The following is a 6608-nucleotide window of genomic DNA, read 5'->3' on the forward strand; positions in this document are numbered from 1 at the left end:
TAGGCTGAGAGGCCACTCTGCCACCTTGAGGTCAATGACTATACACAGTCTATGCTTGAGGTGCTGTGATGAAAAACCTGAGGAAGATAAAGTGGTATGTCACAGACCCGCAAAGGCAGCTTTTTCTGGTCAACAATTTCAAAGGTTACACAAACAACTCATCACGGATATGAGCACGAGGAACAGAAGCCTGTTGTGCACAGCAATAGTTTAACCTTACAATAAAGACTTTGTCATTGTGTGCTTTGCTGAACAAGAAAACCAGTGTCACTGCAGTTGCATCCTTTTCCAAATCCAGCCACAAACTTAGCAGCCGAATAACAATAACCTGCAATAACTTGACTTTACAAATGCTGATAATTGAATAAAAGGCAAAAAATTGTTTCTCTGCAAGCCACAATCACAGAAGCCTACACAAACAGGGGCTAAAGTCTAGAACTTCCTGATTAGCAGAAAAAAAATCTCTGTTAAAGGACAGCAGAACAAAAACATTGACATTATTTCCAGCTGTTTAAGGGCAATGTTTAAAGAGTTTATGAGCAAAACATTACTTACATCTCAATGATTGCATACCAAGCATGTCATCGTTTCAAAACAATCTTTCATTCATCTATCTAATCAATATAAACAAACTAATAATCATAGGGTTTTAGATGTCTGGAAGCACATCATACAAACGTTACATTGATGTAGGCCTGAACTACATTTTAGCTATGACTTAACAAATTCTTAACATTCAATGTCAATACATAAACCATATTAGCCTTGCAGTCTCATTAATGTATAGTTATTCACAAAAGAAGCAACTTTTTAACCAACACTAGGTTCAAAAATGTTACTGCTGGCAAAGAAATACGCAAAAACAGCTAACTGGCGCTAATTACAGAAACAACCGTTTTTACGTGATGTCAATTAGATGGCGCTATAGAGATGGCACAATGGTAAAAAGGTTTAATGTCTCAGGAGAAAAGGAAAGAAAACGTGTCTCCTTCGAGCCGGATTCGAACCAGCGACCTAAGGATTTCAGCTGTAATGCCACTACAGTCCTCCGCTCTACCAACTGAGCTATCGAAGGGACGTTGTAAGAAGTCGTAACGCTACGATATATAAATCTCACCACACGACATATTAATTCATGGCAAATATTTATAGTCTACATGATATGAACTCTTTAACTGAACAGCTAACTACCACATGACGAAAGTGCGGCAGCAAGCTAATGTCAATTAGCGTATATTTGCTAACTAGCTAGCTAATGTCGTGAATTAGCTTTCAGTGAAAGAAAAGTTTGCACTGCGTCGACTGAAACGCTAGAGGACATAACGTTTAACTCACAGCCTTTTGCAGAGGTTACAAGCAAACCTCTTAAAAATACATTAGTCTGGTGAACACGGGGCCAAAGTTAGCGGTTATATCTGAAGCAGCTAAAGCTAACGTTAGCTACCTGGTGATTATATGTTGCCTGGTTTACCTGTTTTTTGTGATCCATCCATCGTAGTTTCCACTTGCGGTAAAAACGACGCAACCCAGCTTTTTTTTGTAGTAAAAACTAAGATGAAAAGATCCCAGTTTAACATATTTGGTTGAATGGCACAAATATAAATCGTTACTCGTCCTAATTTTCAAGAAAGTGACACAAATTGAACTACAGATGGGAAAACCAATAAATACGCAACGGTCCTTTGTTGCTCTGTACACGAAGACAGAGGCACACACAGGTGTGATCCAACTCGCGGTGATTAAAGGTGTCAAAAAGTGAAACCTCGTCCGCTTCATTGACAAACCTAACGCTGTTTGACAAGTTTGAGAGCGTGCTCCAGCTGCACCGCAGCTGTAATCATGGATGGGTTTCTCTTTCCTTTTTCCCAGTTCAGTGTTTCCTGCTGGTGCGGGGGCACACAAACCATCTCAGCACACTGGTGTTTTGACAGCTACTATAAAACAATTTAACCATTGTGAGTCATCTTTATTGTCACTTCTGACATGTTTATTAGACATACATGAATTGAGTTAGCGTTTCTCTCCATGTCCACGGTGCAAATAGTAAAAGTACAAAAGGAGAACAGAAAAGCAAAAAGAAAAAAAAAAGCTTAAAATCTATAGGTACATAAATTAAATATTCGGGCAATAGAAAGAAAGAAAATATAGACATGTGCTCCCCTTTAATAAAGTTCCTCTGGTGTCAATAGGGAACAAAAGTGTCCTCTTCCTAAATCTGCCATAAAAATGGTATATTTTACTATTATTATTCTAAAATTTTACTGACTTAAATCATTTTAACCTGCTTCTGAACTTACTACTACTATATTCTTAAAGTGTTTAATCGCAATTGGAGACATGAGACAAAACATCACAGATTTATTTCCATATTAGAGGACGAGCATTGAGGAGTTTGAGGATGAATTGTATTCCTTAAATTTGTCTAAAATACAATCAAATTGTATTCTTAGATAATGCCATTTTTTGCTCAAATTATTCCATTGTCTAATAGCATTTTTTTTTAAAAATCTATACACCCGTCTTTTAAATTATTACATCCAGTAGTAACCACTGGGTGGCAGTATCACCCCAATTTTAAGAAATTAACCATGTTCCCTTAAAACCACATGCCAAGGGATGATAATTTTCCTGAGAAAATTCATATTTTGGGTCATGTCAAATCATTATCTGTTTTGATTAGAGTTAAGTTGCAGGATGAAATTTATATTTGTAAACTGGTATGTCTTTAAATGTCTGGGCTCCTATTTACAAGCTTTGAATAGCTTATCAGGGTGTCCCATTTCACACATCTAATTTTACATAAAATCATGTTTGTGTTTACATTTTTTCAGACTGTGTGAATAAACAATAAACTCCATTTCATTTACATGTTGTAAATGCTTTACTACAGGACCTTTTCTAATGAGGATTTTCCAGGTGTTTTATCACAATCCGCTAATGTTCTTGTCACATTGACAGATCAGCCTCCACAGCGTGCCAGTAATGTGATTGTTGTTCGGTGCATCATGATTCGCCATATTAATAAACTGAGACAAACTGCGATTTCACATATTGTTACATGCCAGCATCATGGAAAGGATATGCCACCTGCAGAATTAGGCCTTAGCCAGACTCACTAAACCCATTGTACATTCACAAGAAAGGGAAAATATAGAATATAGAGAAGATATGAATATCAGTGACAGAAAAATACTTCTTCTGACAGCACAGCAGCACAGGAACAGCACTTTATGTGAGTATTTCTATTTTATGCTCTACTTCACTATATTTCAGAGGGAAATAATTACTTTTTTACTCCAGGACATTTATTTGAAAGCTTAAGTTCCTTGCTGTTTTGCAGACAATGAATCATTTTATAAAGTGACATGCGTTTTCACAGTAGCACCCATCAGTTTATTAAACAGCTGAAATGGGTCCAACAGCTACACTAAAATGTTGTTTACAAGTTGATGTGTAAATAATGCAATCTAAAAAAAATACATACAATAATATAATATTATGAATAAGCGCTATTTGCTATCATAATTACTTTTACTTTTTGATACTTAACATATACACCACATCAGCCACAACATTTAAACCACTGACAGAGGAAGTGAATAACATTGATCACCTCCTCACATTGCAATGACCTGCCAGGAAGCCTTCGGTCGTGGCAGGTAGCGTTGTATGGTAAAGCTTTGGCGTCTGAGGCTTCAGCCCAGAATGTTTTGTAAAAAGAACTGCATCTAAATATAAAGGCTATGTATGTGTATATGTATGTGTGTGTGTGTGTGTGTGTGTGTGTGTGTGTGTGTGTGTGTGTATGTATGTATATATGTATATATATATGTATATATGCTTCGAAAAAAATGAATAGGCATAATAGTTTTAGAAAGCCCTGGATATAATAATCTGTTGTTCGGTCATACTTGTACTTGAATAAATGTATTTAGTTACATTTAAATACATTAACATAAATTGCCAACTCCAGTCAATAAATATTTTATTATAGCAGCTGTAAAGTATTGTGTTTTTTGCTCAATAGTAATTACCAACCACTAATATTCTTAACATCAATATTCATTGTTATTCTGGAAAGGGAAAAAAGGATAAATAAAATCCCAGAGTGCATAATAAAGTGTTAAAATAGAGTTTGTTCTTCAAAAAAAAAAAAAAAACTTTTGTTGGGGAAATGATTCCCCCGGACCCTCCTGCAGAGGTCTATGCTAAGCCTCCAATGTCCTTAAATCGTAGGCACACCCCTGGTCTTGGCATCCCACTTGACATGCAGCACCTGCCATCAGGGAGTGCTGTTGCAAACAAGTGGCATCCACATGCATGCCAGGACTCAGAGGGTTTCCCAGGAGACCACTGCATTGTAACAAGATGATCGATGTTAGTCACTTCACCTGTCAGTGGTTTTAATGTATATTTCCTGATAACACTTTTGTATTTGTGTCTTTACTTGTGGTATTTTACATTTTGGTACTGCAACTTTGACCTTGTAAAGGATCTGAATACTTCCTCCGTCACTGGGAGCGCGTCCTTGAGATGTAAACCAAAAATCAATGAGTCTGTTGAGCAGCAAAGTGAAGACAATAATTGCATTCAGCGAGGTTTATTAAAGGGCTGTAATGATAAATAGCAACGCCTGCGGTCAGGGTGCTCTCTGAACATCTCCATTCACCTAAAATGAAGACATATTAATCTCATCCTGACCTGTCTGATAGAAAGGCAACGCTTTACATGCATAGTGGCTCGGACGTACAGTACATTACGATAATATGGTGACAGACGAGGAGCCTAAAGCAAGGTCACGCTTGTGAGGCAGCAGACATTCCTTTCATAACACAGGCACTCCCTTACAGAGATTATCATCCTGTCTGCCCCCCAACTGAGAATCCACTGGGAGCTACTTAACCTCATCCGCCTGAGGTTAAAAACCTGAAGGGTGGATCTTCAGAACATATGACTGTCAATCATAACTGCTAATAGACGGCTTCAGAACACAAACACTATGGTTATCCTCAATGTAGCGCCATCTTTCAAATGTTTTATGGTTTTCTTCTTCATTAAAGTGTGTTTAGAAGCAGTAAATACTACAACTAAATGACACAGTCGGTGCAACTTTCTGTAAGTAATGGAGCTATTTTCTCTCAGCAGAGTTTTAGCTCCAAACAGCCAAAAGGCATCCTCATGATTAACAACAGCCAACGGTTTTCCATCTGCTTTCCAAGGTCACGATGTCCAACACATCCTCATGGGCTATCCCATGTGACCCATGAGGCTTTTTGGAAAGACTTACACTTACAGTGGTTTGCTATGCACCATATACAATGGGCTGCGTTGCATGGGCATTTCCTAATGAGCCTTGCACAGTGAAGCTCAAACACTCATAACACTCTGTGCCAACCACATCTCTGTGTCCCATTTCCACACAGCATGCCAATACTATAAAGTGTGCAGTGAGTAGTAATTTTTTATAGTGCATTGTTTTGGAGATTAGTGTACAAAAGATTTATTTACTGTGCACTTAAATGTTGACGGGAAATGACAGAACTATGTGTGTGACAGTGAATGTAAATTGAGCTGTCACTGTGGGACACTGCAGCCAATTTCATATTTTAAAGTTTCACAAATAGCAATTAAAATGTCTTTTCCCAAACAACTCTATGTGTTTTCCACAAGCTTATTATTGTACACAACAGTGGGTTTGACTACATCCTAACAGAAAACAACATTTAGACATAAAACAACAACACCAATGATTTTTTAAAAGCTACATAAAATTATTACTGATGTAAAACATGTGAGCTCCCCACTAATAGTGTGAGCGATGATACAAGTGATATTTAATTAATGAAAAAATAGAAAAAAAAGAAAAGAAAACAACCAAAAACTACTTTCAAAATTCCAACCGCATGTGGAGTGAAAGAAAGGCAGTAATAATAATATGTAGAGGGGGGGACATCACATCCAATATACAAATATGCTCAAAACATATAGATAAAATATATAAATACTAAAAGAAAATGCCAATATGCTATATAATGTCATATGCCACAACAGCCAACCACGCACTGCCATCTGAAAAAAATCTATAGAAAATGTGATCACAATCATAAATCAATTAAACAAAATGTCTCTGTCAGTACTACCAGCTCTAGTGTTACAGTGTATTGGAGAATTGCATGTAATTTGTCTAAGTTGTATTGCCATACCACAGTAAAGGTCTCTGTAGCTAATTTAAACATGACAACATAATAACAACAATACAGCATGAATGTTCATATAATTCACCCAATTACATTTTAATAGTTTTAAAATTACAGATAATTAAGGGCAGGTTGACTGTGAGTGATAGGCTGTCCGCGAGGCATCGCTACAGTCTATAAGTCAGATCCGCCCCACGCTCTACATAGCTCCACCTTCTTGTACAAATTTGGTCATTTCTGCAAAGAAAACTAGAGTGCACAATGTCACAGTAGCTACATCCATTATTTTATACAATGTAGGGTAGGTACAAGTAATGTCAAACATTACTTTCAAAGGTATTTAAAACAGAAAACTGGATGTATGATGAGTGCATTATGTGTCATTTATGTAGACAATGGTAGCTTTAATTT

At 36.9% G+C, this 6608-nt stretch overlaps 1 non-coding gene across 1 annotated transcript; it reads right to left on the bottom strand.

Annotated features, from left to right (window-relative positions):
- Nucleotides 1–986: 986 nt before the first annotated feature.
- trnay-gua (transfer RNA tyrosine (anticodon GUA)) lies at nt 987–1075 on the bottom strand. The gene is given in 2 exon segments: nt 987–1022; nt 1039–1075. It is a non-coding gene; the product is annotated as a tRNA-Tyr (tRNA).
- Nucleotides 1076–6608: the final 5533 nt, after the last annotated feature.

The sequence above is a fragment of the Plectropomus leopardus genome, chromosome 7 (assembly GCF_026936395.1).
Source record: "Plectropomus leopardus strain MGB_pleo_1.0 chromosome 7, ASM2693639v1, whole genome shotgun sequence".
In the NCBI taxonomy this organism is placed as follows: Eukaryota; Metazoa; Chordata; class Actinopteri; order Perciformes; family Serranidae; genus Plectropomus; species Plectropomus leopardus.